This window comes from Myotis myotis, unplaced genomic scaffold (assembly GCF_014108235.1).
Source record: "Myotis myotis isolate mMyoMyo1 unplaced genomic scaffold, mMyoMyo1.p scaffold_m19_p_9, whole genome shotgun sequence".
Lineage (NCBI taxonomy): Eukaryota > Metazoa > Chordata > Mammalia > Chiroptera > Vespertilionidae > Myotis > Myotis myotis.
The window spans coordinates 34,142,737-34,160,591 of record NW_023416401.1 but is presented as its reverse complement, the minus strand read 5'-3'; positions in this window follow the sequence as shown (position 1 = coordinate 34,160,591).

The window sequence follows — 17,855 nt, the reverse complement described above, 5'->3', positions numbered from 1 at the left end:
CACCTCCCCCACCCGGAGGGTGCCCCCGGGGCAGGCGGCCAGCCTCCTCCCTGGCAATGGGACCAAAGCTTAGCTAACCAGAAGGTGGCCCAGGCCATGGCCTAGAGGAGCCTTCCCTCTCAGGAGGGGAATCGGGCTTAGCTGACCAGCCTACCCCCTCGGCTGTTGGAGTTTGTGAAGATTTTTCTAAAAGTGTGTTGTAACTTGGTTCCCATTTTTTCTAGGGAAGGCAAGAAAGATCGCTTGGACTTTACTATTATTATTATTATTTTTATTATTATTATTAGCTTACACTATCCGCGGTTCTAAACCTGTGGATCAAGACCCCTTTGGCGGTCGAACGACCCTTTCACAAGGGGTCGCCTAAGACCATCCTGCATATCAGATATTTACATTACAATTCATAACAGTAGCAACATTACAGTTATGAAGTAGCAACGAAAATAATTTTTTGCTTGGGTCACAACATGAGGAACTGTATTTAAAAGGCCAGAAGGTTGAGAACCACAGCAACTGCTCCAGAAAGAAGTCTCATACTTTTTTGAAGTTTAGTTTTAACGCAAGATTTCAACTGCTTTGTTGGTGTTTAAAACAATTTTCTCTGATTTTTATATTCAAATCGTATTCCTTACACTTTGCAGATTTCACTTTCTCACAGTACAAACACATAGGATAGTAAAAGTCCCTTTTACAGTCTCACTCTCATTTTGCCTTTTTTTTTCCTATAGGGAGATAATTTTATCTCAGTTGTGTTAATCAATCTGACAACTCTACCAATTCCAGTTTTTCTAAAAATACTTCCTGAAATCCTTAATGAATAAATTTTCATTATAATATAAGCAATTATATTTTAAATCATAGAAATAAATAACAATAGGTAGAATTTGGCACTTTAAAAATGATGCAATATGGTTGTCTACTACACATCATAGTACCAAACTTAAAATTTAAATGTTTTTAACTAGTAAAATATTAAAGCATTAAGTATTTATCAAATAAACAATTAAGTAAATTTAGTACTTAATAAGTTATAAGTATTAAGCATTTAAATATTCAAATACAGAATTATAAATATTTCTGCACTGAAATAACATTGTATGCACACGTCTATACATATCTTTCAGAGTGTCCTAAGTGCATTCATGTAGATTATCTCATGTGACCTTCCCAGTTCTATAGGATAGGCAGATAGCCTTGTGTGAGACGAGGAAATGAGTTCAGGGGGTTAAGGTCCTATCCGGACCTAGACTTCTGATCTGATTTGCTCCCTAGTTCTCTACATAATTTCCCTGAGATCATGACAATGAGATCAAAGGCAACAGGAGGAATCACAAAGGGTTATCTATCTCTCTATATCCTGGGCTCCTATAAATTCAGTCTGAACTTCAGTTAGACCTTATCTTTCAACTGCAGAACAAGGGAACTCACACTTGTGATTTCAAGGGAAGCAAAGGGTCAGCACATTTGGAGAGTGACTAGGAAATGGAAGTGTTAAAACTTTCAAGTTGGCACAATTTGTCACAGTTCAAGATTAAGCAGAACTATTTCAGTGGAAGGAGAATTTCAAAAGCCAATTGAACAAGCTTGGATAAGATGGAACATTAAAAATGTCACAATTCTATGTGTCTTGCACAACCCAGCAGTACCGATTTTCCCATTCTGTGTCATGCTTGGAAATGTCTAAATTACCTACAGCACCATGAAAGTTCAGGACTGGCTTGATTAAGGTAAAAATGATGCACAAATGTTCATGTTTAATGAGAAAGTAGAATTTCAGCTCTATTAGGCCCACAAAGATGCTTGCTTTGAAGTCACCTATAAATAAGGAACAACAAAAATGCCTAAATGCCAAGCAATAGCTAAATGGCTAAGTGATTTATAGTAAATCAATGTGATATGCTATTTTGTAGCCATTTTTAAAATACAAGAGTGTAAATTTGCATAAAACACTGTGATATGTTAGGTGAGCACACTTTGAGCAGTAAATCCCTGGGTCACTGTCCTCCATCTTGCCTGTATATTGGAAGTGATGGAAGAGCTTTAAAAAATACTGATGCTGGTCCATAACAGACGCAGACAGAGATTCTGATTCATTTGGGATGGGGTGAAGCCTGGATATCGAGATGTCTTAAGACTCTAGGTAATTCTCATGTGCAACAAAATTTGAGAAACACTGGGCTAAACTGACCAGCTCCTGCGTGGAAAGCAATTCAGTTTCGGTCATTGGTTGCTGGGAGGCTGGATGAGCCAGTCCTAGAGGATGATGGTCACAGGCAAGCAGAGGAAGGACAGCCTGGCAAGTGTCTTTCCTGCACAGCCTGACACCCACGTAGCAGGGATCCAGCCCATGATGCCCAGAGCATGGAGCAGGAGTGCTCTCTGGAGCCTTGGTGCAAGTAAGCTGTCCTATGGTTCTAAAGGAATTGAGATTCCAGGCAGGGACTTGGGCACGGGAGCACCACACCAGGATTTGGGTGCAAGGCCTGGGGTATACAGCTGTGGGCTTGGTTACTAAGGAAAGAGGTGAGAGGTCAGTTACTAAAACCAGGTTACGGTGTCAGAGTCTGTCCAGGACAAGGCTAAAGAGACTGTGTGTAGGTTAAGCTCCTTATGATCAGTGGCAAGAAATAAGATGATTAGGAGACTAAGTCTTAGGCCAGAGGAGAAGACAAAGTAGACAAATTAGGGGTGGTATGCCAGATAATTGTACCCCAAAGGGGTGCACATCCTAATGGCTAAATCCTGAGAATATATTATGCTACATGGCAAAATACTGATGTGATTAAACAAGGACTTTTTTTCATAACTTTATATATTATTTCATTCATAGCAATAATATGAAGCAACTGAAAGCAAGCCATGTATCCATCAGCAGGAGAGTGGAATTAAAAATTGTAGTCTGTTTTACAATGGAATATTACTTGGCAATAAAACAGAAAGAACCATTGACTCACAGGAAAACAGGAATGAATTTCAAAAACATTATGTTAAGTGGAAGAAGCCAGACACAAAAGAGTACTGTATAATTCCATTTATATGAAATTTAGCAACATGCAAAACGAATCAAAAGGGAACGGTGGCTGCCTATGGAGAGACTGAAGATTGAGTAGAAGGGGAAAAAAGAGGAGCTGGGGCAACGGAAATGTTTTGTATCCTGAATGGGGTGTTGGTTGGATGGGTATAACATTTACCGAAATTTATTCAATTATATACATTTAGGATTTGTTGCATTTTTCTGTATAAATAAGAATCTTGAGATGAGATGATTTTCCTGAATTATCTGGGCGGGCTCAGGGTGGCAGGAGAGTCAGAGGAATTCAGTGTGAGAAGAACTCAACCTGCCATTGACGGCTTAAAGTCAGGGAAAGAGGACTTTGAGTCAAGGGGACCTTGAGTCGGGTGCTGGAAAGGCAAAGAAGCAGAGCCTCCAGGAAGAACCAGCTCTGAGGACACCTTGATTTCAGACAAGTAAACGTCCATTTGTACGTCTGACTTCCAGAATGGTAAGGTGATAAATCTGTGTTGTTTGAAGCCACTAGATGTATGTTAATTTATTTTAGCAACAATAGGGGACTAATACATAAGGTAAATACTCTCTCCCAGAAATCATGTGTAGATGATGTTATGGGGGGAAATAATGCATAGCTATATTAAAATCTAGGTAGATACTGAAGATTCCATTTGTGTCAGTGATAAAGGTCAGATAAAGAAGGAATTTGAAAATATTATGTGAATTATAAAGGAGAAGAGGAAAAAGAATAAAAACTCAAGGGAACCCACTAGATAGGAGAACATATTTGCCAATGATACATCTGATAAGGGGTTAATTTCCAAAATATATAAAGAACTTATACAACACCAGGAAGATAAACATCCCAATTAAAAACTGGGCAAAGGACCTGAATAGACACTTCTCCAAAAAGGACTGCTCAATGTCATTAATCATCAGAGAGATGCAAATTAAAAACACAAGAGTGAAGGGGAATGGAGACTCGTGCACCTGTGGGGTCCCTCGGCCTAGCTGGCACCCTCTCGCAATCCAGGACTCCTCGGGGGATCTCAGACTGCCAGTTTCGGCCCTATCCCCACAGGTTAGGCCAATGGACCCCACTGGTGCACAAATCCGTGCACCAGGCCTCTAGTATGCATATAAGATCTTTGGTTAGTCTCTTCCCACCTTCCCCTCTCCCCCTTCCCTCTGACATTCATCAGTCTGCTCCATGTTTCCATGCCTGTGCGTTGAGCATCTGCCCCCTGGTGGTCATTGCACATCATAGCTACCAGATGGTCAGCTGGTCAGCCGGTCAGCCAATCAGCCAGTTGCTTAGGCTTTTATGTATATAGATATGCATAACCCTTGGACACGGACAATAGTGTAGTGAAGACCTGGGGGAGGGGAGAATGGAGTGGAGAGGGTCAATATGACAATAATGTTGTTGCATTCAACAATATGTAATAATGTTGCAGTTCTTGTGTGTGTGCTATGTTCTAAGCATTGTGCAACACATGTAACATAGACAATCTTAAAGCTCTATAAATGTCCCAAAGTGGCAGAAAGTAATGTAAGCTACTAAATATAAACAGAATTCACAGTTACAGCAACATAAGCTAACTGGCCACCTTAAAAAAAAAGACAAATTAATTGGAGAGATATTAGGAAGCAGGAAGAATGGGGTTCACAGAATCCACAGGAGGCTGGAGGACAAGGCTTGAAGAACACATAAAAACCAAGAGAGTTAAGATTCTAGGCAATAGGATCATGGCCAAGGTCGTCCACATAAACAGTACAGCTGAAGGAAACTACAGCACAGTGAGCTGTCTGACCTTCGACATTCACTTCACCTGTTTTACTAGCTCAAGGTCCAAAACCAGGGGAACCAATAACTGATTAGTTCAGCTTAAATTGTGTGCCCCAGGTGAGGGTAGTAGAGGCATCACCCTCTCCCATAGTAGGACTTGGGAGTGAGGAAGAGAGAAAAATATTTTACACAATAGGAACCCTTCCCTCCCCACACCGCAGTCCAAGGAGAGAACAGTGTGCTAACAGGAGGAGACAACCAAAATAGCTAATGTCTTCTACTGGTTGTCAGGAAGAGCTTTATGGAAAAAATGAGACTTGATTAGTAAAGAATCAGTATGACTTGGAAAGGCAGAAAAAGAAGTTTGCGAAGAATAGCCTAAGCAAGGAAACAAGGGCAAAAAAACCACAAAAAACAGGACATGTTTGGAGGGTAGGGCCACAGGCAGACTGGATGAGACACAGCTCAGGTCATCTCAGTGCTGGACCAACCTGGCACCTGCCTGTGCTCTTGGCCCTCTGTCTGGCCTCTCCTGACAGCTGTTGGAGTTACTCTTCTTTCTTATACGGTTGGCCTTGCTGGAACACCCCCTGCCACACTGCTTAAGATCTGGCACCTGAAGCAGCTACCAAATAGCCAATGAGAAAACCCAGAAGTGGGGTCCAGTTTATTCCCTGTTGGGGGGAATGTTGATTAATGAGAAATAGACAACAAAGGGAGCCGGATTGAGGCGTGCCTCCTGTTTCTCTCTGCCACGCACAGCTCGAAGGCCCGGTCTCCCTGAAGCCTGCCCCGAGAAGTCCAGCGTGCAGACACCTTCATCAGGCCCCGAGTGAGTTCTTGTTAGCTCAGCCTGAAGCAGAAGCGGCACCTGACTCCTCTCTCTGTGTAGCTTCCCACCTCTCCTTCCATTCCCGCATTCTCTGCTCTGTTGCCATGGATTTCACTTTTCAAATAAAACATCCGCATTTTCGCCTTTGCCTCAGCATCTGTGTATGGGTATGCTTAGTTAAGAACTGCCTCTCCTAAAGGGAGTAATTCATTGAGAAGCGGGTAACAGGTTTAGATACTGCAACGAGGCCACCATGAGTAGGACTGTATCAGGGTGAGGAATTCGAGCTTGAAGCAGAGGTCACGTGAAATTACTATAGAGTCTTAAGCAGAGAAACAATAAGACCAAAGTCTTTCTTAGGAAAACCTATCTGTTAGCAGTAAACAGAAAGAGTGAAATCAAGAGAAATGGGAGGTGGGGACCTAGGATAGTAACAGGGTGGAGGTGGGGAGGGCATAGGCCAGTGATGGCGAACCTATGACACGCATGTCAGAGGTGACACGTGAACTCATTTTTGTTGGTTGATTTTTCTTTGTTAAATGGCATTTAAATATATAAAATAAATATCAAAAATATAAGTGTTTGTTTTACTATGGTTGCAAATATCAAAAAATTTCTATATGTGACACGGCACCAGAGTTAAGTTAGGGTTTTTCAAAATGCTGACACGCCGAGCTCAAAAGGTTCGCCATCACTGGCATAGGAGATGGTGGCAGTGGGAATGGGGAATGGAGAGAATAAAGTGGGATTTCAAAAGAGGAAACATGACTTAGAAACTAATTGGATACAGATGATAAAAGAAATTGGGAATTTAAAATTTCCTTTGTGGGAATGAAAAAAAATAGGTTAGAGGAGAAGGTGAGCCAATGGGAGAGGAAATAATGCATACAGTTGATTGTTGTGGTTCGGCAGTTACCAGATAGTCAAATGGAGATGTTAGAAAAACAGCTGGGAATTCAAGACAGATGGAGAGCTCAGTCTTCTCTGCATGATCACAAAGTCGTGGACACAAAGGAGCTCACAAACAGTGGGACTGCTCAGAGAGAGGACGTGAGGGGCTCCCGTGAAAGCGCAGCCAGGAAAGAGGTCCTGGCAGATGGCAGACAACTTCATGAAGAGAACGTGCAGAATTGGTCCAGTGAAGGTAACAGTTATAGCAAGGAAATCTGGAGAAGGAGAAAGCACCAAGGATGAAGCAATGGCTATGGTGAACCCTCCAGAAAGTTATTGAGAAGTGACACTCACTTTAATGGGCATTCTCTATTATATCAGCTGCTTAAGCCTCACGTGCAAGATAAACATTATTTCCTCAATAGAGGCTCAGAGAGGATAATCAACTTGCTCAAAGTCACTCAGCTATAAAGTGTATCAGTTAGTTTTTGCTATGTCACAAATCAACCCCAAATTTAATGGATTAGAGCAAAAATGATTTCTTTTTCTTAAATGAGTCCATGGGGTGGTGGTTGTGCTCGCTCGGCTGGGTGCATTTCCTGCTGGTCTTCCTGGGATCCTTCATGTGTCTGCAGTCAACTCCAGATTAAGGAACGAGGTGATTTAGGGGAGCCACAGCTGGGATGCATGGGGCAAACACTCAGAATTCACCATTGTCACAGAATGCTAATAGGTTTAGTGAATTATAAATTAGAACAAAGTTAGAATTAGAACAAAATATCCCAAATAACAGGAATTCAGAGCAAATCTAATTATAGCAGTTGCTGACAGCACATCATAATGACAACAATTATTAGACCTAACAGCTATTGAGCATTTGCAGTGGGCCAGGGACTGCTCTAAGGGCTTTTGTAGATTATCTCATTCAGTCTCCACTACAACTGAGAGAGCAAAAGAAGAACATTACCTGCTGGATCTTAAAGTTTCCATTTACATTTATTGGTCAAGGGAAGTCACTTGGCCATACCTAATCTCAGTAGAATCCCCTCAGGTGCTTGTAAGTAGAGGAGAACCAGAAACTTTTAGAGAAATTGTGCCTATGACAATAAAGAAATTCTTGTGGACTATGCTAAGACATGATGAGCAGGCAGATTAGAGCAAGGACACTGATATAAGAATCCCAGCTGAGTGTGTAAAAGTGTAGCAGGCAGTTAAGACTGGCATGAGCAGAGCAGGAATGATGAGCCAGGTGCAGAGATCAACAGGTTGGATGGCCTCGGGTGCCTGGCAACAGGCAAAACTACAAGCCCTTGCACCAAAACTTCCTTAAGCATTAACCCCTAGAGATGACATCTAGGCCTCAGTTATATTTCAGTGACAGGCAGAAAAACCAGGTGGAGCTATATCATGGCTAACATCAGGACCAGCTGCAAAGACTAATGACACTCTCCCATGGACCCAGCCAATCAGTAGAGACGATGCCCTAAGGAGACACACCAAAAAAGTTCATGAATATTCTATTGAGATCCTCCCCAGATGCCTTGGGTAAAAGCCCTCAGGATGGAGAGCCAGGCTGCTCTCTTTGTGGAGCACAAACCTTTCCCCACTTCCTTCTTTCCCCAGGGTGTGTTTTTTCTCTTTCCTCCCTCAAGGTGCATATCTCTCTCCCTCTTCCTCCTAAACTCCAAGGGCCTTTTGCTCTAACTTCTTTCCTGAGCCCATTTTCTTCTACAAATCACTTCTCCCTCTGTGACTTTCTAAATAAGCTTTCTCAAAGTTTGTCTTGGTTCTGAATGCTTCTCTTAGCCAGAGCTCAGGAACTGAGGTTGCTGAACCAAGGTGACCACCTGGTACAGTTTTCCCACTGCTAACAGGAGGTGCAATGGAGAGCAAGAGAGGAAGATGAGCAGTGAGGTCAGGTTAGGGGTGAGCAAGATCAACCCAAGCTAGTATCAAAAGCACAGTGAAGATCGCTTTCCAAAGGTAGTTGTGCAGATGAAGGATGCTGCAACCGGGAAGCTTATTATTAGAATAGCTTGGGGGTTCTGCTGAGACCCTCCTCCAAGCCAGGAAACCCGATTCTGTGTTAGGATTGGGAGGTTCTTTTCCTTCTGGTCCAGACATTCTTTAAGTCTGTCCTGGGACAACATATGCTCAATTCAAGGTGTGGAATGAGACAAGAGAGACCTTAAGTAACAAGAGACCAGAGTCACATTATCTCCAGGGCCCAGGTCTCCACACTGGGCATGAGCCAGGGGCTCTGACCGAGACCATTTGAAAAATCAAATCGTTCAGCTGTGAGTCAGTATTTAATTTAGGCTCCTCATTACGATTCTTCCCAAGGTTTAGCTTTTAGGTTTCCTAACAACTGAGACAAAAATGAAAATTCCAATGGCTACATAGTTTTCTTTTTTTAATAAAAGAAATCAGCAGGATGAACAAATATAAATCCAAGAATGAATTCATTATTTATGAATTATCAACATAATGGACAATATTTTCAGTCACAGGTTTCCAAGAGACAGTGCTATTCAAACAGATTCTTCTGTTGACCTTCTGGAGTGCCCAGGGCACAGCGTCACATCTGTAACAGGGAGGGCTTTTAGGAAGAATGGGGACTATTGAGATAATGAGGCCACGTTTGTTTGTTTTTCGATTACCTACATTCCTAAGGTATTTAGGGCCTAAATAACCTAGAAGCATGCACCGATTAGATCATTTTACTTAAATATCAGATGTTTCAAGTAAGCCTGTACCAGATCTCAGTCACTTTATGCTTAAATTCTCTAACAACTACACTAATGCATCAGGAGTAGAGAACATAAGTTATGCATAGCTCCATACCTCACACGTGAAAAGCTACAATCCTGTAATCCAGTCTTATTTTAATGAGAACCATTGGTGCAAGGCAGACTTCTTAAATTTCAGCACAGACACCAGAGAAGAAAGCAAAACATATGTAGTGGGGAAAAATAAACAGATTTCAAGAGCAAAGCAGCATATGTCTTTCCTTTCTGAGAGTTAAGCCAAAAATGTCCTCCCTTCAAAGCCAGAAGGACAAGCTAAGCAGCAACGATTCAAAACAAAATAACCATGTGAAGGAAAGGAAAAGAGAGAGTTGAAAGAAGGTCACATACCACATGTGCTGGTCACAATGTCACGACTGTTCAAGGGGGAGCTTAATCTACTCCTCTCCCAATTGCCAGCTCATTGAGCCGGAGGATTTGCTTGATATGTGTATTAATTGAATTGGTATTTTTCATTAACATTTTACACAGTTTTGGTTTTCAGGAATGGTTCCACAGGCAATTGCTACTCAGGAAAGGCTGGATTTTACTAGTAATTATAAGATGAAGATCATATATGATCAATTTTACTAAGGACATTAGTGTTCGCCAAAGCCTGTATATATGACCGTGGATAGAAGCACTACTGGTTAAAACCCCACCTTCCTCCTTGCTAACAAACCCTCAGATTATACAAGTTTAAGATTGTCTGGGTCCAAGGGAAGGCAGCTCTTTCTAACCCCCAGGAATGAAGTTGGTAAATTCATATTGATCCAGGTAATTCTATTCTGTTTGCCAGGATTGACTTAGATACAAGCTGGTGACTCAGCTCTTTTTTCTTAATCAATATTATTGAGATATATTTATGAATATAATTAATATAATATAATATAATATAATATAATATAATATAATATAATACAATATATAACTACAGGCCCAGTGCATGGATTCATGCACTGGTGGGGTCCCTCAGCCTGGCCTGTGCCCTCTCGCAATCCGGAACCCTTCAGGGGATGTCCGACTGCCAGATTCGGTCCGATCCCCACAGGCCAGGCCAAGGGACCCCACTGTGTTTATCCTCTTTCACTTAACATAATGTGCAATTCATCCAAGTTGTGTACTTCAGCAGCCTATTCCTTTCATAGTTGAATATTTTTCCTTATAGGGCTATCCCAAAACTTACTTATCAATTTGGGTGACTTAAATTTTAGCTCATATCCAAAAAGCTGTTGTGAACATTCAAGTACAAATCTTTGTGTAGGCAAGTGTTATCATTTCTCTTGAGTAAATACACGGAAGTGGATTTGCTGAATCATAGGGTAAATATATATGAACTTCTTAAAAAGCTACAGAAACGCTTTCCAACATAGGAATCCCATCAGCAATATATAAGACTAGAGGCCCGGTGCACATTTGTGCACTCGGGCGGGGCCGGGGGGCGGGTAGTCCCTCAGCCCGGCCTGTGCCCTTTAGCAGTCCAGGAGCCCTCAGGGGATGTTCGACTGATAGCTTAGGCCCGCTCTCTGTGGGGAGCAGGCCTAAGCCATCAGTCGGACATCCTTAGTGCTGCCACAGAGGCAGGAGAGGCTCCCGCCACTGCTGCTGCGCTTGCCAGCCATCACCCTGGCTTGTGGCTGAGCAGTGCTCCTGCTGTGGGAGTGCACTGACCCACCAGGGGCAGCTCCTGCATTGAGCATCTGCCCCCGATGGTCAGTGCGTGTCATAGCAACCGTTTGTTCCACCATTCAGTCAATTTGCATATTACCCTTTTATTATATAGGATTTCCAAGATTTCCAGTTGTTTCAGATCCTCACTTACATTTGGTATTGCCACTCATTTTCATACCAATGACTCTAGTAGTGATATCTCAGTGCAATGATAACAAATAATATGACATGATATTGAACAACTTTCATGTGCTCCTTTGCAATTTATGTATCTTCTTTGGTGAAGTGTCTGTTCAAATCATTTGACTATTTAAAAAACAATTCAGTTGTTTGTCTTCTTAATATTGAGTTGTAAAAGTGCTTTGTGTATTCTGGATATAAATTGTCAGATATGTTTTTCAAATATTTTCTACCAGCATATGCTTGTCTTCTAGTTTTATAATGGTGAGTTTTTGAATGAAAAGATTTTATTTTTTAGAACTCATTTGGATTTACAGAAAAAGTGAGCAGTATTTTTATTTTATCCTATTCCCCCACCCCCACCCCACACACAGTTTTCCCTATTATTAACATCTTACATTAGTGTGGTGCATTTGTTACTAGTAATTAACAAATATTAATACGTTGGGTTTGTTCGTTATCTTTTGTTTTTTTGAGCATTGCGTACTTTCTGGCTGTACAAGGTGCTCAAGACTGATCTCATATATTTTCTAACCCGGCCCCAAAAGCAGTAATTTCTCCAACAAGCCATAGTTTCTTTTATTGAACAATGGTTTTAGAAACCAAGATCTGGGTGCTAGGTGTGCTCATTGCTGCTAGTATGTCATGTCTCCTAGTCCCGTCCAGCTGACAGAGCAAAGGAATATGTGTGTGTGCACATGTGTGTGTGTGTGTGTGTGTGTGTGTGTGTGTGTGTGTGTGTGTATTATGTGTATAGGTTGTTAGCTATAGGTTTTTTGTAGAAGTACTTTATTAGGTTGAGGAAGTTCCCTTCTCCTTCTAGTTGGTTGAGAGTTTTTATCATATAGAATTCGATTACTCTCAAATATTTTTACTGTATTTATTGAGGTGATCACATAGATTTTCTTTATTCTTCCAATGTATTAAACTCACTTTGTATTCCTCAGAGAAACTTCACTTAGTCATTAAGTAATTGCTAATGTATTATGTTATGTATTACATTTTGCCGGGAGCCAGTCCATGCTTGCTGTTTCAAGGGACCTGGCATATATGGCATACTGCTCTTAATATGTTTGCTCACCTTCTTGGCACTATGTGTTTTAACCAAGGTCTCTGAGAAAGGTTGTTTCCCCAGGTAGGTATTTTCCCCTGAAGTTAGGGAGGGAATAAAACCTCTTAACTAATGCCAGGTGGGTAATTAATCACTTTAACTATGAACAATCATGCTTAAGCTACATAATCTTTACTCCCTGGAATGGAGATAAGAAACGCCCTAACCTTTGTAATAGAGATTGATAGGATTGAATCAACTGTTATAAATACAGATGTAATAAGACAGCAAGACACAGAACTTAGAACACAGAACTTAGGAGGCATGGCTACAGAACCTGGCTGGAGAACCTGGAGAACCTAGCAAGACAACATGGACACAGAACCTGGCTGGAGATCCTAACCAGAACTTCACTGGAGATCCTGACCAGAACTTGGCTAGAGATCCTGGCTAGGCTGCTGATCAACTGAACGCTGTCTCCGTGTCATTCCTTCTTCGCCGACTCCGTCCTCACCTATGGGGAACCCCTGGACCTGCTGGGGCTCGACCCCGGCAACATTTTATGTGTTACTATATTCAATTTGCTGAAATTTTACTGAGATGTGTATCATGCTTCTGAGGGACATTAATTCATAGTGTTCTGTATACTTATGGTTGCAGCATTAGGGTAATGTGGCCTCCTTATCTCTGGCACTCTATCTACCCCACAAATCATGGCAGACCTGGTCGCTGCACTCAAATCTTAGTCTCCTCAAGTCAGCAAGGCCACAATATGCAGTTTTGGTTGTTCTCCCTGTGCTGTGTCCTGGAAACTATCTTCAGCCACTACTCTTTTTATTTTTTAAAATATTTTCTTTATTGATTTCAGAGAGGAAAGAAGAGGGAGAAAGAGATACAAACATCAATGATGAGAGAGAATCTTGGATCAGCAGCCTCCTGCATGCCCCACACTTGGATGGAGGCCACAACCCAGGCATGTGCCCTGACTGGGAATCAAATCATGACCTCCTGGTTCATAGGTCAACATTGAACCACTGAGCCATCTGGCAGGGCTGCAGGCACTAATCTTGAGCATATGTATGCCTCATTTACTTCACTTCTCTCATGAATTCCAGTTCTGCACTGTCCAATGTCTGAAAATATTGTTTTATATATTTTGACCAGTTTTCTAGTTGATATGAGAGATTATATCTTGTCTCTGTTCAAGATCATAGCCAGAAAGAGTAATCCTAGGATATAATTCTGACTAATGAGACAGAATTGTGTGAGAATATGCTATCTAGAGTTACATAGCTATCCTATGACCACAAGGGTAGTGATTGACACTCTGAGAATAAAAGATAGAAATAGGCAAATAATTTGGGTCCTTAATGATGTTGCTGGGCTATTGAATTACACAACCTGGAGCCAGCTACTTCTAGACTTCTTGTTATGTGGGAAATATTTTTTACATTATTTAAATGAATTAAATTGTATTTTATGTTACTTGCAGCCAAAACCACCCTAATTGACTCATTCTTTTAAATATACATATTACCGGCTTTTTGCCAGCTTGGTTATTCTAGGTTGTTTGGTCATTCTCATTATTTTTTTAAGTTGAATTGAATAAAAATTATTGAGTGAGACTCTGTGCCAATAATTATGGGAGATGCAGAGCTAAGTATTACTTGGTCTCTAACTTTGAGGTACTAATATTCTTGTACGGGAGAAAATAAACTAATATCTATGCTAAAGGAATAGGAAAATAAATGTCATAAAAAATATAAGATTAATAAACAAACGCTTTTGAGTGAATAATTGGATGAATCCAGTTGAGTCTTCAAGAATGTAGGCCTGGGTCAAAACATTAGGTGACATAAGTGACCTCACTCTTAACAAGGCCCTACTGTGGTATGTCTTGCATAATATTAAGTATTATATATATTTAAGTTAAATGAAGGAGCAAAATTAAACAAAAGAGCAAACCCTTCCCAAATAATATATTTAGCCATAATAATAACAACATATTTTCACTTCAAACATTGGCCTAATAATAGATTGAAACATATATATATGTGTGTGTGTGTGTGTTTGTGTGTGTGTGTGTGTGTGTGTGTATGCATATGTATTTATCTGACTTAAATCTATTTCTACCTTTTTTTTTAATTGATAGGAAAATCCTAAAGAAATCCTCACTTTTTGGAAACAAGTATAAAAAAAACTTGTTTTGGAAGTGATTACAGTTACTCTATTGTCTTCCAAATTAGGTATGGTCAAGAATATAATTAAATCTTTTTAAGGAAAAAAAGTTCTGCTTGACAAAACATGAAGTTGGACTTTGCTTATCCTAAGAGCCTAACCTGAACAATGCTACTTCTTTTTCCATTATGTCTATAACTGGTTGAAACATGTCTACAAATGTGCCTTAGATTATGTAGAAAAATGTGATGGAAAAATCACCAGCATCATGAATTAAGTGGGACTATCAACATCCAAGAGAAAGAAGAGTAACCAACAGCCATGAAATCCAGAAAGACTTGAATTGAGATACAGAATCCTTGGTGATGGCAGAAAGAGGATATTTTGGCAATAATGTCAAAGGGAGAAAATGGCAGTAAAAGATCATTTCTGACACACAATTAAAACAAGGGACAGGACAACCTCCCTCCTACATTTTTTGGGGAGGGACGATAATTAAACATTTGAGAATTGTGCACTTTCCAAAGATGCTTTAATCCTCTGATGAAAGGCCCTTGGACACAAGAAAGAGTGATAAAGACAGGAGGATTAGTCTTGTCTGCTGATAGTACATTCCAATACAGTCTCAAGTAAAGATTTGAAGACCTCTCACTGCCTGTGGTCCTCCTCCTTGTCCCCCGCCTCAACTAAAATCTCCATACTGCCACACACTTCATTGACAATCTATTTGGAAATATTGTTGACACCAGGCTACTGGGTCCAGTTCAAGCGCATGCTCAGTAATGTCACCATAAACATTTCACATTTTTCTTTGGCACTCTGTAGAGTTTTTCCCACATTCATTATCTAAGTTAAGACACACAACAAACATATCTGGCATCATTGTCCCTATTTTACAGATGAAAAAACAGAGGCTCAGGGGAATTTCACCAGCTTATGCTCTTTAGATGCTAAGATCGTTGTATTAGTTTTCTATTGTTATGTAAATAAGCATAAAAAATATTAGAAGCTTAAAACAACACATTTCTTTTTTAAAAAATATAATTTTTATTGATTTCAGAGAGGAGGGGAGAGAAAGAGAGAGAGAGAAACATCAGTGATGAGAGAGAATCATTGATCAGCTGCCTCCTGCACACTCCATACTGGGGATTGAGCCCTCAACCCGGAAATGGAACCGTGGCCTCCTGGTTCACCGGTCAATGCTCAACCACTGACTCACACCAGCTGGCTGGGGCACAACACTCATTTTTTTTTCTGTTTATTTATTTTCTTTATTGATTAAGGTATTACATATGTGTCCTTATCCCCCCCATTGCTCCCCACCCCCCACACTCATGCCCTTAACCCCATGATGTCTGTGTCCTTTGGTTAGGCTTGTATGCATGCATACAAGTCCTTTGATTGATCTCTCCCCCCACCCTCCCCTACCTTCCCTCTGAGGGTTGATGGTCTGATCGATGCTAACACTCATTTCTTAAGTCATAGTTCTGTAAGGCAGAAGTCTGTCTGGTCTGTGCTTAGGGTCTCAAGTCTAAAATCAAGGTGCTGCCCAGATTGGGCTCTTATTTGGAAGACCTGGGGGAAATGTGCTCATAGGCCCACTCAGCTCCTTGGAAGAGCTCAGGTCTCTGGCTATAGGGCTAAGGCCTTCATTTCCCTCCTAGATGCCAGCGTGGGGTAGCTCTCAGATCCAGAAGCCACACTCTGATCCTCACACATGGTTTCTTCCATCTTCAAGCAACAACAGTGCATTGTCTTTATGCTTCAAATCTCTCTGAGTTCCCTTTCTATGACCAGCCTAGAAAACGCTTTACTTTAAAGGGCTTATGTGATTTAATTAGGCCCACCTAGATTATCGCTCTTTGGGCAATTACATAGCATAATCACAAGAATGATATTTCATCATATTCACCATTTCCACCAGCAAGACCTGGGATTATTGAAGGTTATTCTTAGAACTCTGCATACTACAATAATGAACATGCTTGAACTGGGGAGAGGAAGAGGGAGAGGAAGAGGAAGAGGAAGAGAGAAATAAGTGACTGATCCTCAAGACCATCTAGGCTTGGTTTGGCTCAAAGTTTTAAAAAAAGGACGAGATAGAGAAAGAGAACTCAAACAGCTAGCCGGGCCCTAAGACAGTTTTAGGAGCTCTATTCCTCATAAGCATAGGACTGTTCAGTGACCTGCCAACCAAAAAATGTGACCCAATCAATGGCTTGACCTATGGGGTTAGCATTTCCTGTTCTGGAAGAAAAGGGGTAGGGGAAGAGGAAAAAGTATTCCTCTTTCCCTAACAGGGAACCAAGACTTTCTTAACCACATTTATTCTATAGCCTTTTTCTCCTAGAAATATACGTTTATGTTCAGGAGCCTCTAGGGATGAGTGGGTATATATTCCCTATTTGCATTTATTCAAAAGCTATTCACTTGTCTGCATCCTCATAGTAGACATAGAGATTGTTTCCAAAATTTAGACCTTAGAAGAGTCTGTGATAAATATCATTAAACACATACACTTATATACTTCTCCAAATACAAGCTACTTAGTGGTAATTTATGCCTGTAATTTAAATATTTGCATGAAAATGTTAACCAGGAATAAATTTCTCATTATTCTAATATTTCTTATTATATATCAATACCAAATGCCTAACTGCTTACCAAAAACATAACTAAAAGTTAGCAAAAATGACTATATCAGATAACAAAATATAATGGCACCCAGAATTTGACCAAATTTCAGAGTTTAAGGTTAGCATCCTCCCTAAGACTGCCCTGACTTCACATGCCAGCCACAACTTTAGAGTTCCCCAAAGTCACCCTCACTTCTGACCAGCTGGCTACAAATTCAGGGGTTTCCACATACCCTCAGGTTTGATAATTCACTAGAACGTCTTACAGGAAGTCTATATTTACAATTATAGTTTTATTATCATGAAACAAAACAAATCAAAACCAGCCAAAGGGAAAGACACATAGGGAGAGGTTTGGGAGGGTTTCCAATGGGATCTTGTGAATTTGGGATGTGTTATGCCCCTAGCACATCAATGTATGACAATAAAGAGAGGGTATTGTTAACTAGGGAAGCTCATTATGTAGGCATGTTTGATTGCATTATCGCCCATGTGACTCAATCTCCAGTCCTAGTCCCTTCCCCAGATATTGGACTGATAATAGGTGGCTCAAAGCTCCAACCTTCTAATCTCATGGGTGGTCTTTCTGATATGACTTGGGAGGGGGACCCTCTTGAGTCACCTTGTTAGCATACATTGTCAGGTGTTGTTCCAAGCGACTACAACAAATGACAAAGAAACTTCAATCACTCTGGAAATTCCAGAAGTTTAAAGGTTTCCTCCCAGGAACACAAGGAAAGGCCAGCCAAATTCCTTATCACACATATGGTCAGATGCGAAAAGCTTAAAACATCAGGTTCTGATGATGAATTAAGAATATAATTGTCTGTG